Below are 17478 nucleotides of genomic sequence, written 5' to 3'. Positions count from 1 at the left end.
ACCCTGGCTTAATACTATTGCGTCATGGGAGTTTTAGCTTTACAAGAGCATTCTTTGCCAGAATACTGGCACCTCATCAAACTACAACTCCCAGGATCCCACAGCATGGAGCCAAGGCAATTCCAGTGGTGTCAACCCAGTTTCATTCTACAGTGTAGATGCCTCCTAAGATGTTGCAGCTATGTCCAATAAATAACAATATAGTGCATTTTATTTGTTACAGACTCTCCTTGTGGGTGCTGCATCAACACTGTTGATATTCAGCAAGCTGAATATCCCTTATCTGAATTACTTAGGACCAAGAGTTGTGTAAATGAGATGGAAATCTGCCTGACTGCATGGGTAACATCTCAGGGACTGTAAGACTCCCTGAATAATCTTTCAGACTCCATCAGGCAGCGTCCCTTACCGGCTGGGGAATTCTGGGAGCTCTCATCCTTTTAAATAACTTTTCCCAACTCTTGGAATTAGGCATGTGAGACTACAGTATGCATAAAATTATCAGGCATGAAATACATTGCAAAAGCATGTATTAATTACAGCTTGTGAACTAAGACAAACAAACTTGTTTTGAAGATGATTGTCTTTCCTCCCACATAATCATTAACAATATTAAGTAGTTTTCACTTGTTTTATTTTGTAATAGTGTTTACTTCATTTAAAAATATTGAACATTTTCTTAATGTAGAATATGCCTTTTTATTACAAGAGAAAAGTTCAAAGTATCATAAGAACAATGAAATTATATCAATTTAGTTTGAAAAAATAGAAATCATAGGAATGTTTTAGTAAGTTACATGAATAGGAAATATTATTTTTCAAAATTTAATCCAGGATAATAGAATTTTAAGAAATACACAGCTACAAATGCTATAAACATTAACAAAGTCCTTAAAACCGCAACAGCTATAGGATGGTGGATACCAATGTACATAACCTGTACAAAAATGGAAAAGAATTTTATTAGATATAAATTTTATTTTTGAAATAAACAAACATAAAATATAAAATAGAAGAGAAGTACATACTGGTATTTTTCCGATCACGTTTTCGATTTTCTAGTAAAATGAAAAAGTAGCTATAACAAATGAAGCAAAGCTTTACAAATATTAAATTCTACTTTTAAGGTACATCATGACAACGAATGAGGGAACATTTCTTCTAAATTCTAGGATCCTTAATATAATTCAATTTAATTTAATTCAATGGTGAAATAGGGAGTTCTTTTTCAAACACCCTGCGAGATGGAAGGTTAAAGCTACCTCATCCTCCTCAATCTCTTAGGATTTCAAAAGGATATGAATAACAAAATTGAGTAATAAAATAAGCTATTTTAATTGTCTCAAACTTTGGTTTTTTGTATCATCAGGTTGCTAGGTTTTCTCCTCCTTTCCTGTTATTTTTTAATTTGTATAAAAACACACCAGGAACAGAGAAAATACATTAATCCTCATGCATTAAACTGTTATACATTAATCTCTCCAGGAATCATAGCTCATTACAGCATTCACACTGAATTATGGACAGAATCTTGTATTTAGCGACTTCAATACCTCAGGGTCCAACAACATGGACCACAAAATCCAGGGCTAGTCTGAAGCATTACTGATTCAAACCAGCTCAGTTCTGCCATGGTGTTTACAGCATTCGACTTTGGGGCCGCCTCAGTGCCAGCAGCAGAGTCCTTGCTGTCCAGTCAGTCCGAACCCAGTTCAGCTCTGCTAGACAGTTGTTCCCACCTTTGTTGTTTATTGATGCAGCAACTACCACCAAGCTCCAGGGCATCACTCAGTGCTTTTGCAAAAACTCTCATGAGGAGTAAGAAGAGTCTATCAAAAGTTACTACATTAGTACTGAGGGAAAACACAACCATTTTCATCTCACAATAGTCTCTCTACATTGTCCATTTGTTTAAAAGAAACATATACTTTAACCTTTCAGATGACAGAATGACAGAGAAAGCTGAAGGAGTAATGAATAGTATCACTAAACAAAAAAGAAGGGGGAGTTGAACACTATTTTTAATCTTATTTATGAAGGAGATAAAGTTGATGACAGGATCCCATGTTAACAAGATGTTGGTTAGAGCTGCTATATAAATAGGATGGAATTCAGAAACTGACTTTGATGGGATAATGATATATATCATGAATGTTTGTTTTGTTCAGTTCAATACTTACTACAGAGATTATTTTGACATGTGTCTTTTGCTTGGCACTCTCTACATGGCTTTCCTGCTTTGTAAGGACGGGTCCCTTTATAGTTGCCCCTAAAAAAACAAATGTTTTAGACCCTAGTAAGGTATTTAGTACATAAAAATTAAACTGCAATTGAAATTACAAGCAACTGCAAATATGTTTAAAAGGGTACTGCAAGTGTGAGCAATTGTACAGAGATTAGTTTCTTTGCTAGTCCTGTCATGACACTATGTATCCAGTGGTTGGCTTATTTATTTTATCACTAAATATATGTACACACTATATTTGGCTGCTCACTTATAGGTACTGTAGTTGTCTAACCTCTTGAAAGTAATTTCCCATAAGAAAAATGATCTATAACAGGCATGGGCGAATTTCGGCCCTCCAGGTGTTTTGGACTTCAACACCCACAGAAGTTTGCCCATGCCTGGTCTATAATGGGGAGTCCTGTATTTTACCACACAACACAATGTTTACTCATCTAGAACCTTTCCATGCATGATCAGCTGGCTGGAGTAACACCTGCATTTCAATAATCAAAGTGTCAACAGGTTTTATTTCAGTAATCAAATATTAGCCCATCTGAATAATGATTACACTAGAAAATTCTTTTTAGATAAATAAGTAAAAATCTGGTGTAATCTGGTTAGAATGCTAGTTTTCTTGACATCCAGAGAAACATAACATCTAGGCTAGACAGATGTTAAGACGTGGGTACATTAAAAAAGGCGCCCTCCCACACAAACATATAATCCAGAATATCAAGGCAGAAAATCCCACAATATCTGCTTTGAACTGGGTTATCTGAGTCCACACTGCTACATATTCCAGTTCAAAGCAGAAAATGTGGGATTTTATTCAGCTGTGTGAAATGGGCTAAAGTCTCTCAGGTTTCAGTGTGATATCAATGCAGTGAAGTTACAGGTGAAGACAGTGCTGAACATTGCAAAGATCACCCATTTGACATCACAACCTCTATTTGCCTTCCTTCATAAAAAGACCTCTCTTTGGTCCAAAATGTCCCAAGAGGTCTATAAATGTGGCAAAAGTCCCCACTACTCTTCTTGGGGATACATGGAGACATCCTAACCCAACAATTTCCAAACCAAATGCAGCCCACCAGTGCCTCGCCCCATTTTAATGAGGATTTTCGACCATGAGCTACTTTCCATCCTAAAATGCACTGTTTGAATGCATGCTAGATTTTTATAGACGGAATAGATGTGGAGACCACCTGACATTTACTTGTAAGACTCAAACACGAACACTTCAACAAATGCCTCACATCCAAAAGTTAGTGAGGACTGAAAGCCATACTCTCCTCCACCACTCTAGAGTACAAAACCTTTCCAGGAAGAAGACTCTGGATTGAAGATCCTGATGATCCAGCTCTGTAGGATCCACATTCATAATCTGGCAAATCTATTTATACACATTTATACATGTAATAAAAGTGAAAATCTGTATGTGTATATGTGGCTGGGGTGCCCACTATCACAAACGGGCTCCTGTCTCCACAAAAGCTATAACTCACACCTATCAGGAGACACCAATGGCCTTTCCTCCAATGACATTGCAGGTTATAGCGAGTGCCATGAACATGTCCAAGAGCCCTGCCAATGTCCTTCAGATCACCATAGTACCCACTACCCATGACCCCGCCCACTGCCTCTCCCATAACCCTTTCCTACCCTTTCCTATGGCACACAGCAAACAGAGCAGAACTGATCAGCAACTGAACATACTGGAGGGGGTTGGGAGACTGACTCAACATGATGGAAGTTGTAGTTCACCCTGCATCACTGTGATTCCCACTGACCATGGACCTAAACATTTGGAAGACAGAACCCTCATGACCAACAGAACATACTGGTAGGATTTGGGGAGAATTAGCCTTGACATTTGGGAGTTGTAGGTACTGCGATTTATAGTTCACCTGCAATCAAAGAGCATTCTGATTCCCACCAATGATGGACCTAGACCTAACTTGGCACACAGAACCCTCACGACCAACAAAAAATACTGGAGGTCTTTGAGGGGAATTCACCTTCATTTATAGGAGTTGTAGTTCACCTACATTCAGAGAGCACTGTGAACCCAAGCAATGATGGATATGGACCAAACTTAGCACGCATTCCCGATATGCATATTTTTGAATGCTGGTAGGGGTTTTTTTTGGGGGGGGGGGGGGGGAATTGGTCTTGACATTGTAGGTACCGGGATTTATAGTTCACTTGCAATCAAAGAGCACTTTGAACACCACCAACAATGGACATGGACCAAACTTGGCACACATACCCTATATGCCGAATTTGAATACTGGAGGGGTTTGGGGAGAACTGACCTTCATTTCTGAAAGTGGTAGTTCACCTACATCAGGAGACACCGTGATCACCACCAACAACAGACTGGGACCAACCTTGGCACACAGAACCCCCATGACCAACTGATCATACTGGAGGAGTCTGAGGGAAACTGACCCATGGTGGGAACTGTAGTTCACCCTGCAGCCAGAGAACACACGGACCGCACTAATGATGTATCTAGAGAGTAAACTTCCCAACACGATGCACTTTAACCACTGATGGAGTTTCAGGTGGTTAACCTGGCATGATGTGAGTAGTAGTTCATCCACAACTTTATGCATTTTGTAAAATAAAAAAGGTCTTTTTCAAGGTTGAATGTGCTACATGTTAAACAGCACAAGCATTTCCATTGTTTTAATTATATTGATTTTTAACTTATACAGGAAGAAAGGTTAGATATAATCAAATAACCTTTGGAATAATCAGCCACCAATGAACTATATGTTATTAGATGGCCATGGAATCAACTTTTTGGGTTGACTGGTTAGTTGTGGGGAGTTGTTGAGTGGATGACATGGAAGGACAGGTTGCTTACCTGTAACCATGTTTCTTCGAGTGTACTCTGTGAATTCACACTAATGGAGAGGCTGCGCCTGCGCAGGTTCCAACGGAAACTCTTCCCAAGCTGAAGTTTAAATTTTGGCGGTAGCCACGCCCCTCCGTCCCCGGAGGGCATATAAGGCAGCCCTCGGCGGTTGCTCCCCAGTTCCTACGCCGCTAAGGCAACGAGGAAGGAAGAGGGTTTGCCAGAGGGGAAGGAAGGGCGGGCTTGTGTGAATTCACAGAGTACACTCGAAGAAACATGGTTACAGGTAAGCAACCTGTCCTTTTTCTTCGTGTACTCTGTGAATGCACACTAATGGAGACTAGCAAGCTCAGGTCTCGGAGGCGGGCTAAGCAAACCCTGACAACGAGATAATGTCCAAACATATGTTTATTAAACATCAATAACATGGTCCGAAGGACCCATTGAAGTATTGCATGAACACAGGCATAATACCGAGAGCAGTCCGGTAAGGCATGATATAAACAATCTAAGAAAACATGTGTAAGCCAGGCACATCATTCCTCAAAGGAGGAAGGCAGTAGCAAATAAGGCACAATATTTCAGAGAGAACAGTGCAAACATGTACTGAACAGGAAAAGACGACAAAAGAGTCGCATGAAAACATCCTTAGAGAAGGAACATATGAAGAAGCCTTTCAGGACAAACAGGATGACAAAACTGCTCTAGCAAAGGCTGAGTCCTTTAAGGTTTTCTGGTCTACCCTGTAGTGAGACACAAACGTAAGGGGATTGGACCAGATAGCTGCCCTGCAAATAGAGTCCAGGGGAATGCCCCTTAGGAAGGCAGTCGATGTGGAGAGGCCCCTCGTCGAACGCGGGCGAACCGACGGGGGAGGCGGTCGTTTGGCTAGTTCGTAGGCCAGCTCAATAGCTTGAGCAATCCAATGAGACAGTCTTTGTGAAGAAATAGGATTGCCCAATTTATCTGGGGCATGGGCCACAAAAAGTTTTGGGGTCTTTCGAATGTCTTTAGTACGGTCCCGATAGAAAAGGAGTGCCCTACGCACATCAAGAAGGTGCAGTCTCCGCTCAAGAGGAGACGAGGGGTCTGGAAAGAAGGCAGGCAGGACAATGTCCTGGTTAAGGTGAAAAGCTGAGACCACCTTGGGAAGGAAGGTGATGTCCGGACGGAGAACGGCACGGTCATGATGAAAACGGAGGTAGGGTTCATCAACCCGAAGGGCCGCCAGCTCTGAGGGTCTGCGTGCCGAAGTTATGGCCACCAGGAAGGCAACTTTCCAAGAAAGGAGACGTAGGTCGGTCGAAGCCAAAGGTTCGAAAGGGGAGGCAGTGAGCTGGGAAAGCACGAGCTCGAGGTTCCACCCCGGAGTCGGAGGCTGAGACGGTGGGCAGATGTTATTGTATCCCTTCAAGAAGGTTTTGACGAGGTGATCAGAGAACAACGACGGTTTACCATGTTGTTGAAAACACCAGGATAGGGCGGCCAAGTAAGATTTCATAGAAGCAAGAGAAAGTTTTTGGTCTGCCAGAGACATAAGGAAGTCCAGCACTATCGGTATCGAGGTTGGAAAGGCAGTAATCCCTCGGGAGCGAAGAAAGGAGCGGAAGCGAGAAACCTTATAAGTGTAAGATCTGGTTGTAGCCGGCTTGTGAGCTGCGCGAAGGACCTCCTGCAGGTTGTGCGGGAGGGAGGTCAGGTGAGAATTCTCCAAGCAGTGAGATGTAGAGAGGGGAGATCCGGGTGTAGGATCTGGCCGTTCTCTCTGGACAATAGGTGTGGTAGAAGAGGCAGAGTGAAGGAGGTCGCTCTGGAGAGATGAAGAAGGGCCGGGAACCAAGGTTGGCGAGGCCAGGCTGGAGCTATCAGGATCGCCGACGTCGGTATCGACCGGAGTTTCTGTAGGACCTTTGGTATGAGAGGAAAAGGCGGAAAGAGGTAGATCGGTTCCGCAGACCAGTCCAGAAGGAAGGCGTCTCCCAGGCAGCCTGGAAAGGAGGACGGGGGAAGTCTCGCCCCGTACCGAGGCAACTGTGCGTTTTGGGGAGAAGCGAAGAGGTCCAGAGTGGGAAAACCCCATTTGTGAAAGAGAGAAAGAAGAGTCTCGGGATCGAGCATCCACTCGTGGGAGGAGGTCGTCATCCTGCTGAGGGCGTCTGCTAGATTGTTCTGGATCCCGGGAAGGTGAATTGCCGCGACTTGGATGTTGCGGGCTATGCACCAGTGCCACAGCTGAGAGGAGAGAAGCATTAGCTTCCTTGAACCCGTGCCGCCCTGCTTGTTGATGTAGAAGACTGCTACTGTGTTGTCTGATTGGATGAGGATAGATTTTTGGGAGATCAGGCGGGAGAAGGCTTTCAGAGCCTTGAAGATGGCAAGGAGTTCTAGAAAGTTTATGTGATTGGCCTTCTCGGAAGGAGACCAGAGGCCTTGAACGGTGAGACCGCTCATGTGGGCTCCCCAGCCGAAATTGGATGAGTCTGTGGTTATGGTGGTCGAGGGAGGGATCGGGTGGAACGGAAGACCCTTGCAGACGTTGGAGAGGGATTTCCACCAGAGAAGCGACCGACGAACGTGGGGCGGAACGGAGAGAAACCTCGAGTTGAGGTGGCGAAATGGCTTGAAAACGTCTATAAACCATCTCTGCAGAGTCCGGAGATGGAGTCTGGCAAACGGGGTCGTGAGAACTGTGGAGGCCATGTGACCGAGCAGTACCTGGATGGATCGAGCCCGAACCCTCCGGTGGGTCTCGCAAAAGATGATCTGTTGGCGGAGGGCTAGGAACCTGTCGAGCGGGAGAGAGACAGTCCGAGAGATTGAGTCGAACAGGGCACCGATGAAGCGGATTTTGTTCGACGGAGTGAGATGAGATTTTTCGGGGTTTAGTTGTAGACCGAGGGATTCTAGAAGAGAGAGGGTGTAGTCGATGTGACGTCGAAGAAGGGCAGGGTCGGATTCGACCAGAAGCCAGTCGTCTAGATAAGGGAAGACTGTGATCCCCTGGAGCCGGAGGTGGGCAGCCACGACAGCGACGACTTTGGTAAAGACCCTTGGGGCCGTAACGAGGCCAAAGGGTAAAACGGTGAACTGGTAGGTCTGGTCGAGAACCTTGAAAGAGAGGAAGCGCCTGTGGTTTTCTCGAATCGCCACGTGGAAATAGGCGTCTCGAAGGTCTATAGACACGAAGTAGTCTCCGCGCTGAAGCATCGAGAGGATGGAGGCGATGGACACCATCCTGAACTTGGTTGGGCGTATGAAGGCATTGAGCATACGTAAGTCCAGAATGGGGCGGAGGCCCCCACCCCTCTTCGGGACCGTGAAGTATCTGGAGAAGAAGCTTTGAGGGTCCTGTACCGATGGAGAAGGCCGAATAGCCCCTTTGGCGAGAAGGGCGTCGACCTCTGCGAGAATTTCTTGAGAAGGGTTGGAGAGAAGGACCTGACCCGTGGGCGGGAGTTCCTCGAACTCTAAGGCATAGCCTTCTTGGACAATTTTGAGAACCCAGGCATCTGAAGTAATAGATTTCCACCGGTGAAAGAAGGGAGCCAGGCGGTCTAGAAAGAGACCATGAGGTTGATTCGGTGGAGGAGAGGGGTGCGGAGGAATGAGAGCTGCAACGGTACCGTAGAAAGAGTCTTTGGAAAGAGAGATGGCGTCAGGAACGCCGGAGAGGTTGACCAGCGGTGGGGGTGGCCCGGCCGCGCTGTCTTTGTGGTTGAGCAGCCCGACGGGGCTGTTGGCGGTTCTGGTTGTTCGATACCGAGGGACGCCTGAAGGATTGATGGCGGTAAGAGGGAGGCGGGAAGCGTCGAAAGCGTTGAGGAAACCACTTGGTGCGGTGAGCTTGGGGTTGATCGCCGCATTTAGTGGCCAGAACTTTAAAGTCATGGTTGGTTTTGAGCTTGTCGTCGGTGCCAGAATTAAAGAGGCCCATGGCGTCGAAGGGGAGGTCCTCGATGACCTGCCTCGAGGAGGAAGACAAACCGGACGACCTCAGCCAGGCGTGGCGGCGAATGGCAATGGCGTGGGCGATCATCTTGCCGGCCGTGTCGCCCGTATACTTAGCCATCTGGATTTGATGATGTGCTAACGAGTCGGCCTCTTGCTGGAGGGTGGACATAACCGACCGGTCTTCGTCGGACAGCTTCGAGAAGAAGGGCTGAGCTTTCTCCCAAAGGATCTGCTGGTAGGCCCCCATACAGGCCCCATAGTTCGCCATTCTACAAAGTAGAAGGGCCCCGGAGTAGAGCTTTCGACCGACCGCGTCAAATCTCTTGCCCTCTCTATCTGCAGGGGTAGTGGAATCACGACCGGAAGATTGAGAAGCTTTAACAACCATGGAATTTGGGTCGGGATGGTGTTTAAGCCATTCTAAGGTGTCGTCATCTGTACGATACCAAGATTCAATCCTCTTCGAGGTAGGAGGAATCGAGGAAGGAGTCTTCCACGATGATTGGATGACATCCAGGAGGTAAGGCAGAAACGGTAACAGCGTGGCCGGGGGGGCCTGGGCTTGGACCCGTTTGAAAACTGGGTCAGACACTGCCTTAGAGGTTTGTTTGATTTCTAGACCCAGGGCATCAGCCATTCTAACCATTTGTTCGGAGAAGGCCCGAATGTTGTCGGTAGGCGAAGGAGGGTCCACCTCATAGGCATCATGAGGAGGAGAGAGATCAAGGCCTAGAGATACCACCGAGGCCGAGAGAGCGGAATCAGGGCGATCGATATCAATCTCATCGTCCTCAGCCCCTTGAGGGGACTGAGGGGGAGATGACAACACAGTCTCTGGTGGTGGCAAAGCCTCAAGAGCAGGAGCCATCTGTGGCCGAGGTTCCTTAGAGGCCGAGGCCTGGGCCGCTCGAGCCAGGCGGGCAGTTTGTCTACCCCGCTCCGGTGTCGAGGTCGGGGGAAAAAGCTGTTGTCGAGACGGGCGATGTGAGGCAGCAGGTCGAGGAGATGGCACCCTGACCACTGTCTGGGTAGAGTGGTGGGGTGAGTCCTGCAGTTCGCCATCAGAAAGTTGCTGAGGAGAAGGTTGACGAGGCCGCTGAGCGGGAGGGATTGGAGAGGACTTTCTAGACGAAGTCGCCGAAGAAGGGACGTCCATCTTGGAGGAGGCAGAGGAGGAGGAACGCTGGGTAGCCCTCTTTTTTGCGAGCGGTTGCTTTGATGGAACCCTCATGGATTTTCCCGGTGTAGGCGGGACCATTGCTGAGTCGGATTGGGTCCGACGAGCTTCCTCATGAGCCCTTTTAAAGGCGATCTTCATCGCAGAGGTCGATGGAGGGGTCCCGAGATGGGATCGGGCCGAGGAAACGGAGGCCACCGAGCTCGATGTCGAGGAAGGGCCGACTCGACCGGAACGTGTCGACATCGTGGCCGTGGTGAGTGTGCACGGCGGTTTGGCGGCTTTAGCCGATCTGGAGGCTCTGGACGCCCTGGACGAGACCGAGGGAGCTTTAGCCGTTGGAGCCGACATCGATCTCGGGTCGACCGACGGCTTCGTGCCCGAAGTCGACGGAACGGGTTCAGGAGCAAGCGATTTTTAGTAGAGCGCTGCTCTAAGCCTCGCGGCTCTATTCTTCCTAGCCTGAGCCATCAGGGCCAGGCAGAAACGGCAGGTACCGACGACATGTGCCTCCCCGAGGCAGTAGAGGCACTTGGCGTGGCCGTCGGAATCAGGAATTTTAGCGGCACACTGAGTGCAGCGCTTGAAGCGAGTCGTAGACATGAGAGTCCGAAGTGAACCTTGCGGCGAAAAAAAAAGGAACTGGGGAGCAACCGCCGAGGGCTGCCTTATATGCCCTCCGGGGACGGAGGGGCGTGGCTACCGCCAAAATTTAAACTTCAGCTTGGGAAGTTTCCGTTGGAACCTGCGCAGGCGCAGCCTCTCCATTAGTGTGCATTCACAGAGTACACGAAGAAAAAGTGTTAATTTCTGAATAAACCATGGTACCAGGGGTCTGATGTTGGATGAGGACCACTGCTGGACATTTGGTTAACATTCCTATTACCATGGGTAGGAAGCTGAAACACTCTTACAGGAAAGAATTCTTGCAAACAATTCCAGAAGTGTGAACATGGGTTTTAGTATATCGTTTTCCTAGCTTTCTACGGTACTTTGATATTTTAGGGCAGAATGAATTGTAAAACACAGTAATGATGAGAAAATATTGCAATTGATTTTCTGATTATTCTTCATATGTTAATAATAATAAACATGTGATTCCAATTACGTTTACAATAGCCACAATGTTAGAATACTGTACTTCCTCTGGAAGCAACCAAGTTTGAATACTTTACATCTTTTTAACTTACGCTGGACCATAATCACACACTAGAATTCCCATATTCTCTCCCCCTTTGAGCACTTTACGGCAGAAAGCAACAGCACAGCCAACTTTATAAGAAGAAGCCCAAACAACCTAGAAAGAAATAGGTTTTTATTATAAATCAAATATAAAAGAACACATTTATAAAATTCAGTTACTCCTAAAGTACCTCTCATTTTATACCTTTTATCAGGAATTGAGAATTTTGACCCCACCAAGTGAATACAGCCAGGCAGAAATGCTCCCCATCAGGGCAGTTATTTCTGATCTGGACAACAGAGAATTTAAACATACAGTATTTACATAAAAATATGGAAATGTGAACTTGTAAATAAACTGAAGGCAGAATAAATCTGTGTTCCTTTCATCAATACTGGCCTTTGTCGTGTCTGCTACTGGGCAATATCTTCATCAAGAAGTCCTTTGTTGGAAGATGGGGCAGGATATAAATAAAGTTTTTATTTATATAATTACTCCAACTTCAGAGAACAAATAATGTTATACAATTTATTGTCCCCCTGAAACATAAAAAGAGACAGAGATGGGGTCTTGGGGAAGGTAGCGGTAGTAAATATGTTTTTAGTGAAATGGTTCTGAAGGTAGGGGGAAAAAGCCATCTTGCTGTTTTCAAGTGGAATATGCTGCCTCTAAATGTACTCTCGTCTTTGAAGGTTTTTAAGGAGAGAGTGGATGGCCACCTGTCGGGAGTGCTCTGATTGTGTATTCCTGCATACCAGAAAGCTGGATGGGATGGGAATCTCTTCTAATTCTATGATTTTATGAATAACATTTTTACAGAAAGTGCAATTGTAGCAACAGAGGAGGCTCATGTGAACAGGCTTTAAGAATCAGCAATGTATCTTTTAATATTGTTCCAATTCATATTTTCATATTATACTACAGTAGCCACATTCTATTTATTACAGTATATTTAACATAAAGGTGGTATCAAAGCTTTATAAACAGTTTAATTATCCAAACATTGAGACAGTAATAATAGACACCTGCTTTGAGATATAGCTTAAAACGAATAGTTATAAAATCATCCTTGTGCTCACAAACAGAAATAAACTTAATCTGTCCTTTTATATCTGGCTACACATTTCCCACTGTAACCACACTGAAATTGGTGCTTTCATCTCAGGCTTTCCATTATAGGATGCTGGAAGTCTGGACCTCAATCACTGCTTCCCCAGTCAGACAAAGGCACAAAAATTGTAGCAGTTTGGTTATCAATCCCCGTTGCTTGGAAACATTTCTTTTTAATATTGCCTTCAAAAATTCTAGATCATTCCAAATCTTTCCTATTTCTAGGAAGTCCCACTACGCAAGAGGCTCTCTTGTGATCTCTTTAAAGTTGTTCCCTTAGTATTTACAAAAACACTGAAAGGGCAGATTGCCTGACTGCCCTATCCAAAAGCTGTTTTCACAACAAGCCCAATTTTTCTAAATCCAATTATCACAAGGACAGAAAGTGAGGTGAAATGTTTTGAACAGGGGCATAGACAGCAAAAAAAGCTTATTTAAAACTTATCTATACTTTAAAATGTACTTGTTCTGACTTACAAACAAATTCAACTTAAGAACAAACCTACAGAACCTATCTTGTTTTGTAACTTGGGGACTGTCTGTACTCAGCTACTATAACACCAACTGAGTTTCCTGTTATTCTCCCTATCCATGTTGCTATCTTCAAAACAATCATCAAGTATGATATGGTAAAGGGGGAGGAATAATCAGCAAAATGGCTTTCCTCTCTCAACTCCCCCCCCCCCCCCCATAAAATGGACTATCTTTCTCTGTCTAGGCCATTTTGGATTCCACCTGGATAATGGAACAGTACCCCCAAAATACTGATATTATGCTTCAAAATCTGTAAAGTATGCGAGCAGGGAAGGATAAAACTCACCTGAGTATAATGACCACACACATGTGTACATTTGTGAGTACTGAAATCATAGTATTTTATTTCTGAGTGAAAGGCTTCAATGGCAGCAGCAACATTAAATGGTCTTTCGCTGGCACCTCCCATCCACATATTTTCTCCAAAAGGCCTAAATTTAGGATCTGGATGGACATGCCTGTCTTCATTGTGATCCCAGATACATTTCTTTGCATAAGCTTTAGCTATTCTAGCTAAAGCCACATCAAATGTCTGCAAATAAAAAAGTAAATGTTCTACCTCTAGTAAAACTCTAATATACTTTAATTCATCCACTTGTTAAAATATAACATTTCTATTTGGATACCTTTTATATCTAGCTTTCACAAACAAGAACATGTTATAAATAGGGAAGCTGAGGGGAACGTTTGGCCTCTGGGTCTAATTCAGCCTGGCAAAAGATTTGGATAATGTATTCATCATGATCTCTACATTTCAGCCAAGAATTGATCTATGTTAACTATTTAAGTCTTATTCCACCTTTCTCCTGACCCAGGATGCAAAAGAACTCACAAGTTATTTATTATTTGCAGTATTTATATCCCGCTCTTCTTACCCGACTAAAGACTGATTTGATACAAAAATTAAATTAAACATTTATCATAAAAACACTAAACTGCAGGTTTAAAGATACATTACAGTCTCACTTATCCAACATTTGTTTATCCAACGTTCTGGATTATCCAACACATTTTTGTAGTCAATGTGTCCAATACATCGTGATATTTTGGTGCTAAATTCATAAATACAGTAGCATTATTGCATATTGAACTACTTTTTCTGCCAAATTTGTTGTATAACATGATGTTTTGGTGCTTAATTTGTAAAATCATAACCTAATTTGATGTTTAATAGGCTTCTCCTTAATCTCTCCTTGTTATCCAACGTATTCACTTATCCAACGTTCTGCAGGCCCGTTTATGTTGGATAAGTGAGACTCTACTGTATATTCAAACAAACTAAAACATAAAAACATAATACAATAAAAAGATCCTTCTGCCACAGCAATTTAAAGGTCAAAGGCCTGCCTAAATAATAAGGTTGCTTATTAACACCCTGTTTCCCTGAAAATAATACATCCCCTGAAAATAAGACCTAGTAGAGGTTTTGCTGAATTGCTAAATATAAGGCCTCCTCTAAAAGTAATACCTAGCAAAATAATTTTTTTTGAAGCATGCTCACCAAACAGAACACCAGAGCATGCAGGATTGGTAAATGTACGTACCATAGATTGTTTTACATGGAAATAATGCTAGTAACAAGAAATTCTTGATAGGATTCACAGTTTGTCTGATTATGTTGGTTTGTGATGACAACTACTGTACAATATATGGTAAATGTTCATTTTTTTGTTCAAGAATGTATGTGAATTTTTCATCATGGAAAAACAAGACATCCCTTGAAAATAAGACCTAGCGCATCTTTGGGAGCAAACATTGATATAATCTGTCTTATTTTTGGGGAAACAGGGCAGAAAGAAGAGTACATGAAGGGTTACATCAATTCAGCCACTAGTGGGTGGGAAGTCTAGAATTGTGGAGCAGTCATTGAGAAAGCTCTTTTTTTAATCCTCACCAAACACATTAGTCAAGATCACAGGACAGAGAGAAAGCCTTTCTGACATTCTGGGCAATATAGTTTTGGATTCCTGCGAGTTTTCCGGGCCGTATGGCCACGTTCCAAAAGCATTATCTCCTGGAGATTCTCCCACATCTATGGCAGACATCCCCAGAAGTTATGAGGTATATTGGAAACTAGGCAAGTGAGGTTCATATATCTGTGGAAAGTCCAGGGTGGGAGAAAAAACTCGTCTGTTGGAGGCAAGTGTGAATATTGCAATTAATCACCACAATTAGCATTAAAATGCCTTGCAGCATCAAAGCCTGGCTGATTCCTGCCTGCGGCAATCCTTTCTTGGGAGGTGTACTCCCAGACAAAAGTTCTTTCTCCCACCCTGGACTTTCCAGATATATAAACACCACTTGCCTAGTTTCCAACAGACCTCACAACCTCTGGGGGTGCTTGCCACAGATGTGCGTGAAACGCCAGGAGAGAATGCTTCTGGAACATGACCATACAGCCCCGAAAACTCACAGCAACCTAGTGATTCCGGCCACGAAAGCCTTCGACAACACAATATATTTTTTGTATGTGACAGTGACACCACATGTATACCACCCGCATTTCTAGTTGAGACTACACTACAGAATTAATGCAGTTTGATATCATTTTAACTGTAGCGGCTCAATGCTAAGGAACCCTGGGAGTTGGGAGTTTTGGAAGGTGTTTGGCCGTCCCTGCCCAATGGTGCTGGCATTTCGCCAGACTAAAATTTCCAGGATTCACCAGCATCAAGCCACAGATGTTAAAAGCGGTGTCAACGCGCTTTAATCCTGTAGTGAGTAGACGCGCTCTGTTGTGGGAAGCTTTTTCCTCAGATCCTAATGGCGACTTGCATTTTCCCGCCATTTCCTCCGCCCTGTTTCCCAGGACACACACACACCATGTACAGCATGTTTGCAGCGCTGGGTTTGACTTCGCTCCGGAATTTGTTGTGGGCGTCGACATACAGTTTGATAAAGGTCTTGTTGTTGATGTCGGGGTAAGGGGCGAATATCTGGCTCGCTCCCAAGGTGATGGCGGAGGCGAAGAGCCCCAGCAGAAGCCAAGCCCTCCCCATCCCCATCCTAGCGGCGGCGGCGGTTCCCTAAAAAAAAACCCGGAGGGGCTGCGAGCGCAACCAACGGCTTCCCACCAACGGCTGACTCGCTCCTAAATCCAAAAGAGGGCCAAACCCTTAATAGAGATCTCCTCTACTCCCCCCCCCCCCCCATGAGCGAATGGATTCTCCCGCCTCGATAAAAACTCCCTCACTAGCAGGCGGACTCTTCCACTTCGCTTGCAATATAGGGTATCGTGTGATATTCACTTTATAAGATTAGATAGCTAGTTTAGAGATAACGCTACTTCATTGATCCAGACCCAAACTTTCTCTCGTGGAAATCAGGATGAGGCATACACTGTGGAATGAATGCAGCTGTGCGCAAGCCTACATAGGGACCACCAAACGCCGATTGTCTAAACACAAATCGAGGAACATGAAAGGCATTGCAGTTGCGGACTAATACGACCAGGGAAGTTAGCCATAGCAGAGCACTTGATGAACCAACCTGGACACAGCATATTATTTCAGGACACAGAAATGCTGGACCACTCTAACAACCGTGTGTCAGACTACACGGAGAAGCCATTGAAATCCAGCTAACAGCTCCTAACAAAGGATTCCCCCAGGCAGTAAGAAGCCAGTCCTTGAAGCTGCAAGGCCATTCAATGCTCATCAAGGTGATCAGTTGCTACATTAACACTTGCCTCAAATAAACAAGTTTTTTCTCTCACCCTGGACTTTCCAGATATATAAACCCCACTTGCCTAGTTTCCAACAAACCTCACGTCTGGGGATGCCTGCCCTAGATGCAGGTGAAACGTCAGGAGAGAATGCTTCTGTAACATAGCGATACAGCCTGAAAAACTCACTGCTACCCAATGATTCCAGCCACGAAAGCCTTTGACAACTCAGCCCTGGCTTAATACTATTGAGTCATGGGAGTTTTAGCTTTACAAGAGCCTTCTTTGCCAGAATGCTGGTGCCTCATCAAACTACAACTCCCAGGATCCCACAGTATGGAGCCAAGGCAATTCCAGTGGTGTCAGACTGCTTTCATTCTACAGTGTAGATGCCTCCTAAGATGTTGCAGCTATGTCCAATCCAGGGACTGAATAAATAACAACAACAACAACAACAACAACAACAACAACAATAATAATAATAATAATAATAATAAACAACTTTATTTATACCCCGCCACCATCTCCCCAACGGGGACTCGGGGCGGCTTACATGGGGCCATGCCCAGAACAATACAATATAACAAAATATAAATAGAACAACAAATCGTAACACATTAAACAATACAATAAAAGAAAATATACACTACATTAAACAAGAGCAATAAAACCAAGGGCGGGCCACATGAACACTAGGTTAAAACTCGGGGTGAGAAAGGAAGTAGGAGTAAAAACCACAGAGAACAGGGTCATAGAGTGGTGGTGCAAT

General features: G+C 44.6%; 1 pseudogene; it reads right to left on the bottom strand.

The window, feature by feature from the left end:
* Positions 1-625: 625 nt before the first annotated feature.
* LOC134299544 (glioma pathogenesis-related protein 1-like) lies at positions 626-16125 on the bottom strand (annotated as a pseudogene).
* Positions 16126-17478: the final 1353 nt, after the last annotated feature.

This window comes from Anolis carolinensis, chromosome 5 (assembly GCF_035594765.1).
Source record: "Anolis carolinensis isolate JA03-04 chromosome 5, rAnoCar3.1.pri, whole genome shotgun sequence".
Taxonomy (NCBI): Eukaryota; Metazoa; Chordata; class Lepidosauria; order Squamata; family Dactyloidae; genus Anolis; species Anolis carolinensis.
Note: the sequence above shows the minus strand (reverse complement) of the source record. Positions and strands in the feature narration are given on the sequence as shown.